The sequence below is a fragment of the Stegostoma tigrinum genome, chromosome 7 (assembly GCF_030684315.1).
Source record: "Stegostoma tigrinum isolate sSteTig4 chromosome 7, sSteTig4.hap1, whole genome shotgun sequence".
Classification (NCBI taxonomy): Eukaryota; Metazoa; Chordata; class Chondrichthyes; order Orectolobiformes; family Stegostomatidae; genus Stegostoma; species Stegostoma tigrinum.
In genome coordinates, this window is record NC_081360.1 from 38,001,844 (window position 1) to 38,022,367 (window position 20,524).

The window sequence follows — 20,524 nt, forward strand, 5'->3', positions numbered from 1 at the left end:
GTAATGCAGACACGGGAAGAATGTGCAAACTCCACACAGTCACCCAAGGCTGGTATTGAACCCGGGTCCCTGGCACTGTGAGGCAGCAGTGCTAATCACTGAGCCACCATAGCAGTGTAATATGTTTTACAGTCAATATCTCTGAATACTTTTAAGAGACAAAATACGTGAGTAAACCTTTAAGAGAGGTGATTTAAGAAATGCAGCCTAATGGTTTAAAATTTCAAGCATGTAGTTTCAGATTTGAGCCATTAGATGGCGGTCAAGGCAAATAAGCAGTGATGGCATCACATGGGCTTCCGTGTACTTTAGTGTTGATTTGGCCACAAAATGTGAAACCAACTGACCTCTAGATACAGGTGAGCTTTCCTCGTGTGGAAAACTGCACTTAAGCTATTCTTGCTGTGCTAATGCTCAGGAAAGCTTTGTAGCTATACTGTGAGAAACATTTCCCTGCTGATTTCTTAATACTGTATTGCAGGCACTCAGGGTTTTTTTAAGAGCAAATCTTTGAACACAAAATGACAAAGATTTTAATCTGAGTGAAGTCAGCTCTTTCTTTTGGTTGGTCAGTGACATACCTATGGAGCTTTACTCACAGTAGATGATGCTTGTCTGAATGTTTTAAAATTTAGAGCTATTGGCAGGTTGACCTTCACTTCGAGTTCCATTCTTAGTTTTTGACTCATAACCCATAGCATTGAAGAGTCCTAAAGAACATTCGTTGCAGCACACTCATGCACAGTGTTGTTGTTTTCACAAACAGAGATGTCTGTGTTAGTATTAGGCTATTTGTTTACAAACTATATAGGCTTTCAACAACATGTCATGCTCGTGTCCTAAGATAAGGTAGATTCAAGACCTTTACTTCCTCAGGTCATAACAGTGATGTTCTCACTCACATCCACATCTCTTAACCATATAGTGAACATGAGACTAAAAGCAACAGCAGCACTTGTGAAGATTACAGAGATAAAATGGAATGAGCCCTGGGAGGGATTTAAATACATGGGAATTATAAACTTGAAGTTGAACTCAACAGGGAGTCAAAATAAAGTTGCCTAGCACAAGAGGTGATGAGCAAAGAGGAATTGGTGCAATTTAGGTAAGGACAGCAGAGCTTTGCATGAAGTCTGTAAAAGATGGTCAGCTTGGAGAGGTTAGACAAATCTGCCGGTAAAAGCAGCAAGGATATGGTTTCAGCAACAGAGTCTACAGATGCACAGTACAAGCATAGAAGTATGCACTCTTGATAATGGAATGCACACAGATATTTTTTAAAAAGTCAGCCCTATGTTACTAAGAAGTTGCTTACCTTGGTGAAATGAAGAATTAATTTTGTCAAAAATAAAACATGAATCTCAAAGATAATTTCTCTTTGCAAAGAGATACAATGAACCAATTTGTTCTCCATTGTTACATGTACAATACTGTTAATAATGACCCATCTAAGAAGCTGAATTAACAATCTAAACTATTAGCAGGCTAATGTTGTCATTCTTTATCTTCCTACAGGGATAAATTAGATCTACTGAAGCTTATTTCTTAAAAAGGACAGCAACTCAAATTTTGTGGAAATAATTTTCCATAGCTTTATTAGGACAGCAGCAATTTGATATACACATACAAAAGCGCCGCTTTTCAAATTATACAGGCAACAGGACTAAACATCAGTCAATAACATTTTTCTAATTCTGTGCATGGATCACAAGGTTAAAACCAATATGGTCTCTCTCAATCAGGGTCAACTATGCTATTCTTACATTCTAAAGTTCGTCGGGATCTGCACTGAGTCTGCAAAATGAAAACTTGTTGGAACTCATGTGACTTTAAATCATTAATTCTATCTGCTCTAAAGGTGTTTGTTGTCCATGTATTGTGTCTTTGACTAAATCACTCTCATTCTAATAGTTCTCATCCTTGCTTTCTATGAAACACAGATAATTCACCAGTCATCTGGATATATTCATTATGCAGTCAAACAAACACATTCTGCTATGTACAGCAGGGCCCAAGATTTGAAAAAAAACACACACAGCTAGTTTGGCTCTTACAACCGAATCTTTTGTTCTGAAAGAGTGCTATAAAATCTGTTTCTAGGCAACCTTACTTGTTAAGGAATGTTTGAGTCATCCACTGATGGTGAACCTATTAGTGTTTGGATCCTGTTCTCGCTGATTTGCAGAGTCTTGGTCAATAATAAATCCCACCCGGTCAGTTTGGCGATTTAAAACCTCCCCTGTGCGTATGTATGCAAAGCAATGATCACGAGTCTAATCAAATGCATTAGAGAAAAAATAACAGTATAGCTCCCACAAAAAAAACATTCAATGAGGATAATCTTTTGCAACTGATGCCAGCACCTCAGCATGAATGGGATGCACTCCATGACCCAACCCTGTGGTTGAAGGATTGAGTCACTTGTGAGGATGAAATAAATAAGGAGACATTACACTTTCTCAGCATTTACTCAAGTACAAAGTGAACCAGACAACCAATATTCCAAATGTTGCAGTAAAGCAACACCTCAAGTAACAGATCCAATTTACTGTGTATGATTCAAAATGAATATAATTTGCACAAGATACAAATCCACAAAAAAACTCTCATGGTCTAAACTTTATTCGTTAATTGCTAAAGTGTCACACTACTTCAGGTCTTTTTTTAAAATATGTATCTGCTCATTGTATGACAGCTCTTTCATCCTTGGAATCTATCTGGTGAGTCTCCTCTGAACTGCTTCCAGTGTTACCACATCGTCCCTCAAGCAAGGAGACCAAAAGTGGATGCAATACTCCCAGTGTGGTCTCACCAATGGCTTATATAATTGTAAAATCCATTCTTTACTTTTTATAATCAAGTCCTTTCACAATTACTACTAGGATTCCCTTTGCCTTTCTTTTTATATGCTGCCCCTGCATACCCACTTCCTCTGATTCATACACACATACCCTGACCCCACTGCACTGTCACACTTTGATCCTCTTCCAATTAAATAATAACATGCACTTTTATTTTTCCAGCCAAAATGGACAACCTCGCACTTATTCATAATAAACTATCTGCCAGACTCTGGACAAATTTCTAGCCTATCAATAACTCTCCTGCTTGCTCACTTTTTTTAATGTTATCCGTGAATTTTGATATGTTACACTCTGCCCCGTTTTCAGATCTTTCATATAGATTGTAAATAGTTGAGGTCTGAAAACTGAAGCCTGTAGCAGTCCACTAGTTAGTTTGCCATCCAGAGAAGGACTTATTTATTCCAATCCTCTGCATTCTATCAATCAGCCAATTCTCTAGCCTTGACCCGCTGGAATCTAATCTTCTGAATCAGCCCGTTATGCAGCACTTTGTCAAACACCTCTGGAAGTCTAGATATACCACATCCAATGGATCCCCATTATCCATCTTGCTAGTTATATCCGAAAAGAACTTCAGAAAATTTGACAAGCATAATTTGCCCTTCATGAAACTGTGCTGAGACTGGTGAATTGAGCTTTGTGTTTCCAGGCACTCATTTCCTCCTTTTGTGTGACTCCAGCAACTTCCTCACTACAGAGGTCACACTAACTGATCCATATTTTCCCACTTTTTGAATAAGGGTTGTCAATATTAGCAAGTTTCCAATCCACTGATGCCTTTCCAGAATCCAGGGATGTTTGGAATGTCATAACTGATGTGCTTCCTCTTCTCTCCTTTCTCTTTTTATTTTCCTCTTTGCTTTCTGTGTTTTTTCTCTGCTTCCTCTTCACTCCCACTAGCTAGGGTTCTATGCTGATTATATTTCTTCAACTCAAACAAACAATTATTTTTAACTTAAAACATTGTTCTGGATTTTCACTGAGTCAGGATAATTTGAGAGCCCGAAATATAGCAGGAAAATCCTGATTCCAAGATTTCCAATCTCAGTCCCAGGATGTCCCAATATTCAATAACACATTTTAAGGGTGCAGGGTGTTTCATTTCAAAAGCCCACACTTGCACTTCCAAACTGACTGGATCTATTCCAGAGATAGTTAATGTTTCATGCCTCTGCTATTCACATGGAATTGGGCTGGCTTCTTAAAGAGAGTCATGATTAAATTCACCTCAAAAAGTGTCATGCACCATGGTTCATCATAAAATCTTCTGAAATGCAAGTTTCAAAATGCACACCTCCTTTGTCAGGCCATGGCAATTTGATTCACATTCACTCTCTAAACGCTGTGTGGAAACACTGACAGTTACGTAACAGTGTCACAATCAGGTACGGAATGAATTAGCACCCTTGTTTACAACTCCCCTATAACAAAATGTTTTAAATTTGCAACATAACGCTATACTTGTAGGCAATGGCTCTCCAACTAAAACATAGCTGACTGGTTCACCAGGAATTATGTGAAGTCAGTTACAAACTAAGTTTTTTTTATATAGAATCCCGACAGTGTGGAAACAGGCTAATCAGCCCCATGAGTTCACACCAACCTTCCAAACAGCATCCCACCCAGACACATCCACCTACTCTATCCCTGTAACTCTGTATTTCCCATGGCTAATGACCTAACCTACACATCCTTGAACATAATGGGTAATTTAGTGTGGCCAATCCACCTAACCTGCACATCTTTGGATTGTGGGAGGAAATGAGAACACCTGGAGGAAACCCACGCTAACACAGGGAGAATGAGCAAACTCCACACAGGATGTTGCCCGAAGGTGGAACTGAACCCAGGTCGCTGGCACTGAGACAGCAGTGCTAACCACTGATCACCGTGCCACCTTACTTGTTGAGTGAAAGGATGAATAATTTTAATACTTGGTAATCAAAGAAAAATAATAAAGGCTAGACAGCAACCACATGCCCATAAACAAAGGTACAAAGTTAAAAAGGGAGTTTCCCATATCTAAAAAAAATTAAAAAGCAGTTTAAATCCTTGAGCTTTTCTTGAGGTGTTAGGTTAAAACCTGAGACTGCAATTGATTAGGGATACTTGGATCAGTAGGAGCTAGCTATGAATATTGGTGCTATCTTTGAGTTCTTAACAATGGCATGCTTCACCAATGTATTTTGTCATCAATTGTTTTGATAGAAAGCAGAGGAAGAAAAAGAGCAGCTTCTGCAGTCCCACTCATAAATCCATTTCCTCAGCTCTGCCAAAGCAGTTGCTGAAAACACAGTTCATCTGTGTTTTCCATGTCTGGGTATATTGGCTCAAAGGTGGATAATTGCAGACAGATTTTTTTAAAAAATCTATAATCTGAACTTCTCAGAAAGGTATAAATCAGACATCAAATACAGGTTGCTCCATCTCTGACTGATTCCAGCTGTTGTTGATAGATGTATTAATTTCATTTCAGACTGACTTTTAGGTTTCTTGACTGTTTCGCTGACCAGATGATCACTGCAGCGATTTTTACATCAATGTTTTCTTTTTTCCTTTTTCAAATCATTTCATTCCATGAAAACTCCAGCTATTAAAATCAGATGATAAAATTTAAAAAGGTCAATATTTTATCAGTATGGTGACAATAGTGATGGGTGGATGTGTAAAATAATACACAAGAACATATTCATTGGTAACAGCCCACTACATTTAAAAAAATCTTTTACATGGCAGTAACATGCCAATCATCCAGACTCTTTAAAGTTTCAAAAATTGGAACTGCAAGCTTTTGAAGCTTCTCAATCTTGTGTAAATAAATACTGAAAATACCAATCTAGCTGCTTGATATGCGATCACATATCAAAACAGCTAAGATTGGAAATTCAAGCAGGTGCTCAGGTGTATGAAGGGAAATAAATACCTGGCTGTCAGCCAGGCTTCATCATGTATTCCTGGGAAATAACACAGAAATCAATCACACACATTGGTGGTGGGGGTAGTGTTTTTGCAGTGGTTCAATGAATTTCCTATCCACAACTTCAAGGAAGAAAAACATTAGCAGATGCCATTTAGAATGACTGAACCATTAAATAATGTGTAAGCGATCAAGACGTAGGTGTACAGGATAACCTCTTAAAGTTTGCCAGTGGTGTAAACCTCAGAAAAGTAATAAACAGTAAGGACAATAAGTAAATTCTGAAGGACACAGACAGAGACTGGTGAAAGGGTAATTTGCTGGCAGAAATTCATCACTGGTCAGAGAGGATCAGTCCTAAAGAGATGCCAAAATATCCATGTCCTGCCAACCAAGCAAGAAGCAATGTTCTTTGCAGTGAAACTCTTGCGTTAACCACAGCATCAATGTCAATGTAGTTCCAATCTGCCCCTTATATCCCTCAGCCATAACATCTCTGTTTTGCAGATACCAGTGACATGCCCATGGTCTAATAGCTGCCGGGTTTCACTGCCACACGTCTCCTCCAGCACCTATGAGAAAGAAGACATGGGTTCCTCAGAAGAAGCACAGACAAGGCTGCCTCCTGCAACCCCCAGCTGCTCAGGTACTGTCCATCAGTTGGTATTTTAGCTACATGAGATTTGGGAGCATCTGCTGGTGAGTAATTCACTGCCATGTCTCTACAATTGATCGAGTAGGAATCCAGGTTGCCGGTAGTGGGACAGAAATCAGGTCCAGGCAGGACAGAATTCCATGGTTTCAGCTTCTCAAGACTTCATATAAATACACTCAAAAACAGGAGCAATAGATGATTTTGTAAACATGAGTGGGTGTGCATGTGAGAGTGTGAGTGAGAAAGCGGGTGTGAGCGAGAGCGCGGGCATGAACGAGAGAGCGAGCATGAGTGAGAGTGCATGTGAGCGAGAGAGCATATGTGTGAGAGTGCGCGTGTGAGTGAAAGTGCATGTGTGAGTGAGAGAGTAGGCATGAAAGAGAGTGATAATGGGAACTGCAGATGCTGGAGAATCCAAGATAACAAAGTGTGAAGGTGGATGAACACAGCAGGCCGAGCAGCATCTCAGGAGCACAAAAGCTGACGTTTCGGGCCTAGACCATTCATCAGAGAGGGGGATGGGGGGTGAGTTCTGGAATAAATAGGGAGAGAGGGGGAGGTGAACCGAAGATAGCGAGAACAGAAGATAGGTGGAGAGGAGAGTATAGGTGGGGAGGTAGGGAGGGGATAGGTCAGTCCAGGGAAGATGGACAGGTCAAGGAGACGGGGTGAGGTTAGTAGGTAGGAAGTGGAGGTGCGGCTTGAGGTGGGAAGAAGGAATGGGTGAGAGGAAGAACAGGTTAGGGAGGCAGGGACAGGCTGGGCTGGTTTTGGGATGCAGTGGGGGACTGAGAGATTTTGAAGCTTGTGAAGTCCACATTGATGAAGGAGAAAGCGGGTTAAAGGAGAGTGCGGGCGTGAACAAGAGAATGGGCGTGAGCGAGAGAATGGGTGTAAGGGAGACAGTGGGCATGTATATGCATGCGTATGGATGGGGTTAATCTCCACCAGTGTAACAGCTGCAGGACGGTAGCAATGTCATGGTGTGCCATGTACGCGATTACCTGGCACCCTCCAGAAACAGGCTGGTACCATCTATGGAGAAACAGGTCCAACTGTTCCTGAGTCTGCTGGAAATGTGAATCAAACTACATACCATCACCTGGGACATTGGTGTCAGGGAGATAGGGGACCTTGATCTTCTCAAAGTGCCCCACCTTGACAAGGTGAGTGGTGATGCCAGTAGGCAAAGAGTAGGAGGAGGAAACGCATACAGGCCCAAACAATAAGTGGCCTGATCTCTGAATACTATTTTCAAACTCCCCCGGGCTCCCTGGACTGACTGCTGTAGACCCACAGGCCTCATTGTGACTCATTCCTGGACTGAAGAGATATAGAACCCCTCACCATTAATGTTGAAACTGGAGGATCCCGGGCTCATTTGTAAGTCTGTCTTTCATTGACTTTGCTGGGTCCATTCACTCACCGGGGTACCTCTTTAGACATCGGCGAGAGCTACTCTCCTCAGACTGGGAAGCACTGAAGCGCATGTGTTTGCCACGTTTGCTGCTGGCATAAATTGAAGAAGTAACATTCTTGTAGCTTACATCTCCTTGACTGCTGACTGCTAACAACCATGACAAGCTGCCTGGCTTCAGGTCAGCACTACCCAGTAGAACAACACAGGAGAACTTTGTGCCTTTAATCTCTGGCTGAAGGGGTAGAGTGCAAAGAGGCAAGAAAGGTCAGGATGATGCCCATAATCAGGTAGGCGCTGAGTGAATGAGTGCGAAGAAGGCAAGTGCGCAGACCTGAGATCTTCCTAGGTCCAATCCATGAGCTGGGTGCCTGCCCCTGCATGCAACATAGCCTTGTATAGAGTTTTCAATGACAGGCTGCTGATGAACTCCCAACAGCATTATGCAAGTGCTTCAGAGTTGTGCCATGACAGCAAAGAAGCTGTTATATATCAGTGCCTGTGGATGTAGGGGTATGTGTGGTGCCATATTGGAACCGGGTTCAGAGTTGACAGTCTGAAGGGGCAAGGGGCAAGCTATTGTCACCAGATGCACAACCAGACATCCACATTGAGAAACCATGGCATCTCGTTTCCTCGTGTTGTGTGGTAGTTTCGGAGGCTCTCGATTAATGAGGCAGTTTGTGGAGCTAATTTGGCTGGGAACAAGCAATAATCCCCATTAGCAGTTATCTTATTGCTGCCCAGAAAGAATGTCCAACTGTTCCCAATGCCGAGAAATGCCAGTCACATGGTCTTCTCACATCTTTCTCCCGGATTTCTAGCCATAGCCTATATCTTTTCGGCCCCAGAAGATTCCACCTATAATGTTCTTAGTTATTGAAATCTGTGTTGATAACATAGCTTACAGTCTTCTTGACTATTTTGTCAACAGCTCCATTAAGTTGAATCCGTAATGAATCTAGAAATTTTTCAAGCATGCATGACATTCCATTGAACAACTGCGTCAACAAAACCTCCAGAGCTGAAGATATTAAAGCATTTGAAGACAGCCAAAAGCTTGGACCTCTGTCAGATGCTTTGGAAGTGCCAAACAGGTCAAAGAGCTGAAAATTGAAAGCAGTACAAACTCAGCCATCTTTTCAGGTTTCAAAACAGCCAAGCAAACAGCTGAGATGAAGAACAAGGAAAACATGAGTGCAAAGAGGACAACTAGCATGGTCAAATCTGAATTTCACTAAATGTGAAATACAGACTAGCACTTCATCCAATGCATAATATATCATATTGCTTCTGAAGATTTTACCAAGTTGACAATGCTGCTCAACTTGATCATTATTTACCTTTTCAAAATAAAGCTCTAACACTACTGGATTTTAAAACAAAACCATAACTTATGCCGTAGCTCATCTTGAAATATGAAATTGGGCAGGTCGTTTGAACTCAAGTTTCTCTGAAATCTGGTCAGTGTGCTCACTTTCCAACGCATTTCTTGGAGCTATCAATTTTGGCCACTGTGTATTTAAGGCCCAGGACAGTCATGTTCTCCATGAGTCAGGCAGGACTTTAAGTTTGATAAAGCAAAAGTTGAGATCAGGCAGATGCCAGAACCCAGTTCTCCGGCGTGAGCTGATGACAGTGGTGCCGCATGTGGCACACATCTGGCCCGTTCCCTAAGCCTGTTCCTGAGCAGTCCCTCGAGCAATCTTAGACTTCATCTGCAAGTCAAAGATGGACAGTATCTGCAGGGACACCATGTAAAAAGCTCTGGAAAAGTAGCTGTGTAAGGGGAAAGAGGGTGTACCCAACATTGGCCACATCCTGCTGGCCATCTTTGTGCGTGGCTGCATCAAACTGTGCACAGACCCCCCAGAATCTTACTACGTAATGACACTTAATGCTTGTGTACTGCATATCCCTGGCATTGTGAAGGATGGGTCTGGCCTTGCTGCTGCAGAATGCTCCAAGTATTTGGACCGTTCCATATCACCAAATCACCTGCCCCTCATGGAAATATTTGCAAAAGATAATACCAGAAGTCCAACAAGAAGTGGTAAGCACATGATGTCCTTGACACCCTGTGGGAAAAGAAGAGGGTGGATCCTGTTGGGCTGTTTCCTGAGCAGACTGTCAAAGTCATTTGGAAGAAAGCCTCATCACCAGAGTTTTTCAGAAAGCACCAAAATGTAGCTTGGCAAGTGATGAAAGGGGCTGTAAACCTTTAGATCCTTCATGCATACCTGGTCCCTGTATGCAATCACACACTGCCCTCAAAGTGGCTATAGTAGTGAGGAGACTATCACATATTTCCTTTCGGAATGTGCCTGGAATATGTAAAATAAGGCCTGGAAAGAGATGTAGTGGATTTTGTCGAGGTTTGTCCTGAGCAGCTCCATGACACAGGACTCTGTGCTCTAAAGGCTGGTCCTCGAGACGCACACCAAGACATACATTGACTGCACCTGGAGGACCATCGATTCAGTAAAAGTTGTTCTTTGGTTTACCTGAAATTTGTTGCCCTTCATGTAAACAGTTCACCTCGACCAAGTGCCACAGCCTGACACAGTCCAAAGTCCAGGACTAGGACTACATTCTGAGGAATGCGATAAAGTTTGGGCTGGTTGCTCAATGTGCAGCTGGGAAAAACTACCATCTCACATCCTTTTGCCAAAATATAATTACGGTCCATTTCAGTTGTCAGATCCTCTCAATGCCTCAAGATGCTACCTGCCAAAGTAGGAAATACCTTTGTTTTATGCAATTGTAGAGATACTTTGAGAAGTGTCTAATTCCAATGGTTGTTTGTTTTATTTTTTTCTCTGCAAAGACTGTACAGGTAAGTTACTTATGGATTAGGGTAAGAATAGTATTTGGGTGAAAGTACTAAACAGCGGGGTGAAGGCTAACTAACATAATATTAGGGAAAAAATGGGTAATGTAGAATGGGGACAGTTGTTTGAAGGTAAATACACATGTGGCATGTGGGAATTGTTCATTGATTGGTTGATTAGAGTTCAGGGCCAGCACGTGACTCTGAGAATGAAGGATAAGGGTGGCAAGATTCAGGAACCTTAGATGTCAAGACATCTGTGTTTAGTCAAAAAGAAAAAAAAGAGTTATATGTAAGGTTTAGAAAACTAATGACAGACAACGGGCCTCAAAAAATATAAAGAAAGCAGGAAAGAACTGAAGCGAGGAATTAGGAGGGTTAAAAAGGGCTATGAAATGTTCTTGGCAAATAGGATGAAAAAAAAATCCCGAGGCATTTTATACATGAGGAGCAAGAGGGTAGCTAGGGAAAGCGTAGGCCCACTTAAGGATAAAGGACAGAATTTATGCATACAGCCAGAGAATGTGGGTAAGGACCTTAACAAATACCTTGCATTGGTATTCACAAAGGATAAGGTCATGCTGAATCTCAGGAGGGGTATGCTAATGTTCTAGAGCAGGCACTAAAAAAAAAGGTGGTGTTGGGTGTTTTGAAAGCATTAAGGTAGGCAAGTCCCCAGGGCCTGATGTGATCTATCCCAGAATGCTGAGGGAGACAGGTGAGAAAATTGCTGGAGCCTTGTGTGAAACGTTTGTATCCTCTTTAGTCACAGGAAAAGTCCCAGACAACTGGAAATTATCCTTGTTATCTTCCTTAGACAAGGGAAAAATCTGGAAAATTACCGGCAGGTAAACTTTACACCAATGGTAGGGAAATTATTGGAGAAGATTCTTAGCATGGGATTTACTCACATTTGGATAAATAATAACTTATTAGCATCAAGCAGCATGGCTTTGTGTGAGGGAAGTCATGCCTCACAAACTTAATTGAGGTTTTTGAGGAAGTGACAAAGATGATTGATGAGGGCAAAACTACATGAATTTTCACAAGGCCTTTGACAAGGTCCCTCATGGCAAGCTGATATATAAGGTGAAGTCAAATGGGAACTGCAGTGACCTGGTAAGATGGATACAGAACTAGCTCAGTTATAGAAACAGAGAGAAGCAATGGAATGTCATTTTTCTGACCGTAGCTTTTTCACTAGTGGTGTTCCACAGCTAGGATCCCTGTTGGTTGTAATATATATAAATAACTTGGAGTAGAATGTAGGTGGTCTAATTAGTAAGTAACAAGGATTGGTGGAGCCGTGGATAGTAAGGAGGATTGCCAGTGGATACAGCAGGATATAGAAAAGCTGAAAACTTGGGCAAAGAAATGGCAGATGGAGTTTAATCTGTACAAATGCGAGGTAATACAATTTGGGTGATCTAACGCAGGGCTGAGGTATACAGTAAATGGCAGAATCCTTAGTAGCATCAATGTACAGAGGGATTGAGGCATACAGGTCCACAGACCCCTGAAAGTGGCAACACAAGTGGGCAACCTGATGTGTCTATGCCACTGGCAGTGTGGTAACTGCCACAGTACTGCTATCACGGCACAACATTGTACTCCCCTGACCCACCCCTATTATCATGACCACAAGCCAAGTTTTGAGAAAAAGTCACATCTGTACCAATTAAGGATAGTGGGAACTGCTGATGCTGGAGAATATGAGATAACAAGGTATAGAGTTGGATGAACACAGCAGGCCAAGCAGCAGCAGAGGAGCAGGAAGGCTGATGTTTTGGGTCTGGACCCTTCTTCAGAAATAATTTCGGAAGAAGGTTCCAGACCCGAGACATCAGCCTTCCTGCTCCTCTGTTGCCGCTTGGCCTGCTGTGTTCATCCATCTCTATACCTTGTTATCTTTACAAATTACATTTGTTTCATATTAACGTATCTGTCAATTCCTTTTTGAAAGCTATGACTGAAGCTGTTTTGATCACCAATTCAGGCAACACATTGCATTTGGGAACTTGTTTAAACAGAAGCCGTCATATCATTTTGTGCCAATTACCTAACTCTGTGACCCCAGTTACTGACCATTTTTTCCAATGGAAACTGTTCTCTATGTTTGTATCATCAAGACCCCATTTACATCAACCTAGAGAGTACAATGTCCTCTTAGTACTGAGACTGGTATATCAAGCTTCCCTGTGCTCAATGGGGCTGGATACGAAAGCACAATCTTTGACTTAGATGCAAGAATGCTAGACCTGCCCCAATCTTATGATCATGTTACAGTAGCACACTGAGCTTAGAAAATTTCCTAATGGAGACTCTTTTAAAACAAACAGTACAATAGAATCAAAATTCTACACTCAAATTCAAATTTTATTATAATTTTATATAACATTAAAGAAAAAAAACACTTGACCCATGGAGGAAATATGGAAAACAAACAAAATCTTAGTTAGGACTTTTTTAACAGTGGTTATCTTAGTCATAATAATTGATCACCAATCACGTAACAATAGATAATTAATTAGTGCCAGAAGTCAAAGCTTTTGCTTCTGTTTTACAGAAAGTAAGTAGTAGGTTGGAATCCACAAGTTAATACATAATGAGGTGAATTAGGGAAGACTTACTGAATCTAAGGTGTCTCCACCCCCTTACTATACAAATTACAGTCTTATAGCCTCTTGTACTACACTGCACTAGATTTGAAAACTTCAGGGTAATCTCACAAAAAAAATTACATTTCTGAAAATATTAGGACCTTTTTATTAGACATGCATTTCTTTTTAAATTTCAGTGTTACCAGATATGGAAATTCATTACAACAATGTTATAAAATGCACAGTTATCAGTAATGCTTAGGAAGCACCTCTGATTCAAAAGCACCAATTCTCATTTAACTAATATAAACCTTATGGGTAATTTAGCTGCATCGCATTCCGACAACAGAATACAATGACAACAGGAACATAAAATAGTCCACACTTAAATCATTGCTTAATTGAGCAAATTGTTTGTATGTCACTTTGATATTTATCTTAATATTGTTATCAATAAATCTCAAAAGCATTTAGTTCTTTCATTTCCATACACAACACAAAAGAAATCCAACTGCCATCTACTTACAGCAACATGAAGCCAAGTATCGCACTAGTTTTGAATCTGTATCAAGCAGGTATGTTAATCTGTTACTCCCAAACCTAATCTCGTAACAATTGTTTACTAGTGATATCTTAAGTGAAACGATTGTGCACCTCACATTGACTTGGAGATATCTTGAAATACAACTGAAGCAACTTACTGGTCTCGGAAAAAGCCTGGAATTTGAAGAGGAAGTTCTAGCTCAGCTTAATGACTTGCAGCTGCAAGGCAGATGTTGCTATATACTGTGGGGCTTATAACCACATAGTGAATGTTCAAACTTTTTTTTTCAAAAATATCCTCTCAAAGCATAAGGAATTTTTCAGTTTTAGCTGACATTCATATATATTTAATCATAAAAACTATCACAAAGCAAACATCTTTGCAAAAGAGCAAGATTGGTTGAATAAATTGAATTTCCTTTCAGAAAATAATTCTTATGTTTAAAACAAAAAGTGTTTTGAGCTACCTCCACAAGGATTAACATGTGCACAACAAGTCAGGAAGAATTTGAAAAGCAGTGTTTTGAAAAAAAAAACATTCAATTTTGGAAGCCATCAAAAATCATCTGTATTTCGAAATATCAAATGCAAACTTTACAGTGACTTAAAGCTACAGTACTTGTTGATAGCCTTAGTTTATCCCCGTAATTGATAGCAAATCAATTACTGGACAACCAATGGAAAACACTTCCAGAAATGGAAACAAGCCTCAGCTTTCCTGCTCCTCTGATGCTGCTTGGCCTGCTGTGTTCATCCAGCACAACACCTTGTTACCTCAGATTCTCCAGCATCTGCAGTTCCTACTATCTCTATTTCCTGTCATAGTATTTTACAGAAGTTTTGATGGACATGGAGCTCGCGTAGGCTTACAAACACAGAAATTATGAGTAACTAAGACTTGAGGCACATTAGGCTTTGGGCAGTCGGATTTCAGAAGAATTTAAATTTATGGACAATAGGAGCCTGGTAGTTGATCACTGAAGTGCTGGAACCCCTCCAGCCCTAAATGATAACATAGTTGGCCTTGTCTGCAATCTCATAATCAGAGACTCAGCCATGTTCTCAGTGTGCTAGCTTGCAGCTGAAATTCGGCACATCAATGAAATCCTGCAGGCTAATGGTACACATTGCACTCTGCTTTGCATATATTCATCAGTAGGCCACAAAGCACCACCTCTGGACCTGATGAATGTCCAGTCCAACTCAAATCATTCCAGAAAATTAACATATCTCAAAAATGCGAATAACAGATGAAGCTAACCATTTGTTTTTGTTATTTTGCCAGCAGCAGAATTGATGTGTTCTCCTAATAGAATGTTGCAGTCAAGCCAGAAGACACTCTATCTTACAAGCTAATGAATTATGTATTATAAACATTTTAGTGATGGTGTGATATTAGCTACTAAGGTAGTAAGTCCCACTCACTGTCAGTGTGTGTCAATGTGACCCCTCAACTGCTCAGAACAGGCTACAGTCCTGACCATACTCGGACAGCTAATGTTTGCAAAACTCATCATGTAATGACTCTGCAATCGGATAGCACCTGCTAAACAATCCTACCTGTGCTTAGAATTATAGTTAGAACCAATGAAAGATCATCAGTTGGGCTTAAAATGTGGCTCATTTACACCTGATAGAAACTACAAAAAAATTCATATGCAGGCATAGATTTTCAATAGTAAATTAAACATCCACAATATCTAAAACACCACACATCAAAACTTCAACAGTATAAATCAACATAATGTAAATATTTAATGGATCTTTTTTCAACGTATCTTGAATTAATAAACAAGAAAAATTTACAAAGTTACATGACACAATAAATTTGTACATGTAATACCTCTTCAAAGTGGAATTATGTAGACTATATTAATACCCTGGAGGCACATAGAGAGCTGCAGGCTTCTATCTGTGTAATTTGTGCATGTTCCTCAAATGATATAATGACAGGTAGTGAGTTATAGCATTGTCTGCTTCCAGGAAATTTATGCAGTTTGTGTGGTGCTGCAATGAAGTACCACATTGATAATTTCCATAACGTTTCCATTTTTAAGAAAGCACCTACTATTATGACAGCAGCCTTTGCTTTTAGATTTTGACCAGTAATTATGATTGTATTAATGAAATTGAACAATATTATTTGTGGCTCCCTTACCCAACATTCAATAAAACACTCACAATGCTGTCTCAAGCTACACTGAAGTCGGTTGAATAACACACATCCAAAATACAGTAAGCTTCCATGTTGAAATAAAATTTAACAGTGAAAATTGTAAATACTACTTTTTATGAATGAGAATGACCACAACTTTCAAAATAGCAGTAAATTATGAAAGGGCTGCAATACTTGATAGTTTTCTTCAAATAAACATGGGCATAGTCTCAGATTGTTATTTATTTGCATTATTATTTATTAAAATCAAACAGTTTTTTCCAAGATGCAACAATCACAAGAAAATATCTAACTGAGTAGTTCTAAAGGGACAGATGGGAAGTGTTAGATTGTCTAAAAGTTATATTTGCTCTCAATTCTCTTCTAGATCATCCACCTGACATGCAATAGGGGATACAAATTCTGATAATTACCACCAAAAATGTCTATCAGTTAAGGTGGATGCCAAGATTTTTTTGTGAAGATGTATTACTTGACTCACTAAAATGGAATTACATGAAAGCATGGTAAAGTTATTCACAAAAATTAAATGCAACTGTCCTATGTATGGCATTTTAACTTACAAAATCAACACTAAACTGTACGTTATTTAACCGAAAGTGGCAAAGAAATACCAGAGATACATTGATAATGGAGAGTCAATTGGGAAAATATGGCAAGATTTGAAAAATGAGATTCACAACATCAAGAAAAATCAAAGTCCAATTTTTCACTCAAAACTTTAACAGCATGCCAGGAATATTGCTTGTGAGTGGCATGAATTAATACCTCTTATATACTCTCACCTCATTTCCATCATATTGTTATCTCCAAAGTAGCACAGATAAAACAAGGTGGTAATGATTTCTGAAGTGAAAGTCAGAGAGGGTACCTACTCACTTCAGCTCGCTGCCTGGTTCTCTTGGTCTCCATTTTGGCCAGCAGACTGACATCTCCAGTCACACTGTACGGGCAGAGACTGCCCGCTCCCCCTGTGCACGCAAGTTGGCACCAGACCCACACCAGTCTCAACGCATTGTCATTGCATTTAGAGTGTAGATATTGACTTCAATGTAATGAAACATCTCCAGGTTTGCAGATGATACCAAGTTGGGTGGGAGGATGAACTGTGTTGAGGATGCAAAAATTCTTCAGCATGATCTTGACAGTTTGGGTGAGTGGGCAAATCAATGGTAGTTGCAGTATAACAAATTGTGGAGCTGGATGAACACAGCAGGCCACGCAGCATCTTAGGAGCACAAAAGCTGATGTTTCGGGCCTAGGCCCTTCATCAGAAAAGGGGGATGGGGAGAGGATTCTGAAATAATTAGGGAGAGAGGGGGAGGCGGATCGAATTTGGATAAATGTGAGGTTATTCACTTTGGATGCAAAAACAAGAAGGCAGATTACTACCTAAATTGGGAGAGAGGAGTGTACATTAGGACCCAGGTGTCCTTGTGCACCAGTCGCTGAAGGTAAGCATGCAGGTGCAGTAGAGGTAAAGAATACAAATGGAATGTTGGCCTTCATTGAGAGGTTTTGAATACAGGAGCAGGGATGTGTGGCTGCAGTTATACAGGGCCCTGGTGAGACCTCACCTGGAATATTGCATGCAATTTTGGTTTCCTTTTCTGAGAAAGGACGCTCTTGCTCTCGAGGGATTGCAGCGAAGGTTTACCAGGCTGGTTCCGGGGCTGGCGGGTCTGACGTATGAGAAGAGATTGACTAGCTTGTTTCCCCTGGAGTTCAGATGAATGAGGAGGGGAAATCACAGAGACTTATAAGATTCTAACAATACTGCAGGGAAGATGTTCCTGATGGTAAGTGTGTCCCGAACCAGGGGTCACAGTATGAGGCTTCACAGTGGACCATTTATTATCCAATGAGTGGTGAGCCTGTGGAATTCATTACCACAGGAAGTAGTTGATGCCAAAATACTGAATGTGTTAAAGAGGCGACTAGATATAGCACTTGGGGAGAATAGGATCAAAGGTTATGGGGAGAAAGCAGAATTAGGCTATGGAGTTGGATGATCAGCCATGATCATGAAGAATTGTAGAGTAGGTTCAAGGGCCAATTGGCCTCCTCCTGCTCCTAGCTTCTACATTTCTATGTAATGCTGCACTTGGGAGTGTAGCAACACCTTTCATTGTAATGCTGCTGCCACGGTCTTTGTGTGCAGGGAAAGATACCTATCTCATGCATCAGGACAGGGTGCATCTCAGGGCTCTCTGCTTACTTTCTTCCGGCTCACTCACTTTCCATCTACATGGATGATCACAGCATCTCTGCCTTGCCTTGTTCTGCTTTGCCACCTCATTCAAAAACCTCAGTCTCGCAATACATCTGCACTGCTTTGCCTTTTAGCAAAGGCACAGAGCCAAGCAGCTTGTCCTGTCGTCAGTAGTGAACAGTTCAAGAGTGGGCATGCTGCTCCAATGCAATATTCTTCTTCAATGTCACACCTTTAGAATATGTCAGCAGCTTAAATAGCAAATACACTGTCAGCACTTCAACCAAATGGCCATACCTCATAGTGGCACGATAGCTCAGTGGTTAACATTCTGCCTCACAGCTCCAAAGACCCGGGCTTGATTCCACCCTTGGGCAACTGACTGTGTGGAGTTTTCACATTCTCCCCATGTCCGTGTGGGCTTCATCCCAGGTGCTTCAGTTTCTTCCCACGGTCCAAAGATATGCAGGTTTGGTGGATCAGCCATGCTAAATTACCCACTGTGTCCAGGGATGTGAACACTAGGTGGATTAGCCAACCTAAGCGCAGGGTTACAGGGATAAGGAAGGGGCATAGGTCTGTATACTCTATCGGCCCAATGGCCGGCTTCCACACTGCAGGGATTCTATGATCCCATGTAAGGGGAATCATCCCTGATCAAGGGGAACTGTCATTGGTTAGAGCCCTATTACAGTCCATCAAGGGCATTGTACAATATCAGTCAAAAGGGTTTCAGTAGTGTCAGTTGGCTGCTTACGTTGGTCAGGGTCAGGGTTATCTACCATTTCAGTCTGGGAAATGGGTCGCTGTCAATGATGCAGTCAGTGGATTAGTGACTTGTCAGTCATGGAGGTGCACAGAGATTCATCAGTCATCTGGTTACTCGGGGTGGGGGAGGGGGGTGGATGTCTACCCAAGGTGGTGAAGACAGTCAGCCATGCTTAGTCATAGAGGTCTGTTCACTGAAAGTCAAGGTAGGTTTTAGGTGTCACCATTGTGACAGCAAAGCTGGGGAAGCCAACTTGTGGAATTTGGCAGCAGCATGCTCAGATGCAGAGGGGAAAGTATCTCTGACGGGGGCAACTCAACATATGAGGGTGAGTGAGAACATGGGCTACCATGGGTGGGAGGTTATCAACATTCACCACCACCTGAGAGACTGTGCATCACAAGGGTGGATATGACTAAGCTATAGGCCAAGGGTCAGACAGTCATGTTTGGAGATGAAAACTTAACTGAAAGAGTTGGCTGGGAACGTATAGAAATTCAGAACTGATGGGGTCGACAGGGAGTGCAAGATTAAACGCAGCATGAAGGCTTAGTGCCGGTCCCCTAGATTGACAGGCTCAGCCTTTGACTCACACTGTGAAGGGTTAGCCATGTTACCTTCCCTCCTTATCCAAATCCCAAAAGGAAATGAGCAATGACTGTCAAAACACATCTGGTGTGGATGGAATAAAGTTTATTTTTGAGTGAGGACCTGGGATCTGCTTGGGCATATTTTCTAATCAACTTGCTCAGAGATGTTACTATTACACACCTTTGGAACAGGTGAGACTTGAATTGCTGCCTCAGAGGCAGGAGCACTACCACTGCGCCTTATGAGCCTCAGGTTCTACTTGTGAGCGAATGTCACGCTCTTCAGGTGGCAATTACATGAATCAAGCACTCACTCAGCACGTGTTAAAGACATCTGTAATCACAGAATTCTGCATGTGAAACACATGCAACTACCGAGTGTGGAATACAAACTGTGGCCAAGAGCAAACTTGATCATGCCATTGCTCATTACAAGCCCCTCACTGTCATGTTGGTGAAGCAGAAGTAAATCCAATGACCATAAAAGTGGCGCCTGCAAGCCATGACTCAAAGACAATCCAAATTCTCGCAGGCCATAGAAAATAGCATGGACATGATTTGTTTTCACTGAAGAGCAAGCATATGCTCTCAGGCACAATGCTGCCTTTCGTGGGCAATATGTTGGGGCTGTGTGGGTTACAAAGTTTCTGTAAAATGCTGCACTCTGAATCTCTGACTGTATGTGTAATTTTTTTCTTTATTCATTCATGGCTGAGGGCATCACTGGCTGGGCAGCATTTATTGTCCATTCTTAATTGCCCAGAAGGCATTGCTGTAGGCCTGGAGTCGCCTATTGGCCAGACCAGGTAAGGAAGACAGTTTCCTTCCCTAGATGCCATTAGTGAACCAGGGGGGGTTTCCCAACAATCAACAAGGGATTCACGGTATCCTAATTCCAGATATTTATTGAATTCAAATTCCACCATCTGCCATGGCAGTATCTGAACCCGG

At 41.3% G+C, this 20,524-nt stretch overlaps 1 protein-coding gene and 1 long non-coding RNA gene across 26 annotated transcripts in view; one reads left to right on the forward strand and one right to left on the reverse strand.

Annotated features, from left to right (window-relative positions):
- The window catches only part of LOC125453938 (uncharacterized), a 46,881-nt gene extending 37,762 nt beyond the window's left edge, over positions 1-9,119 (forward strand). The window contains exons 2-3 of the long non-coding RNA XR_007247912.2: positions 6,289-6,427; positions 8,788-9,119. This is a non-coding gene — a long non-coding RNA (uncharacterized LOC125453938). The remainder of the gene's footprint in view (positions 1-6,288; positions 6,428-8,787) is intronic.
- Positions 1-20,524, reverse strand: part of gulp1b (GULP PTB domain containing engulfment adaptor 1b) — a 344,780-nt gene that overhangs the window by 198,268 nt on the left and 125,988 nt on the right. For 2 of the 25 annotated variants that reach the window (XM_048534112.2, XM_048534115.2), the window contains exon 1: positions 13,810-13,953. The exons of 22 other annotated variants lie outside the window; for them this stretch is intronic. The gene's annotated coding sequence lies outside the window, so the exon portion shown is untranslated. Of the gene's footprint in view, positions 1-13,809; positions 13,954-13,984; positions 14,032-20,524 lie in introns of those variants that run through there. One more of the 25 variants, XM_048534117.2, reaches the window with a different exon arrangement.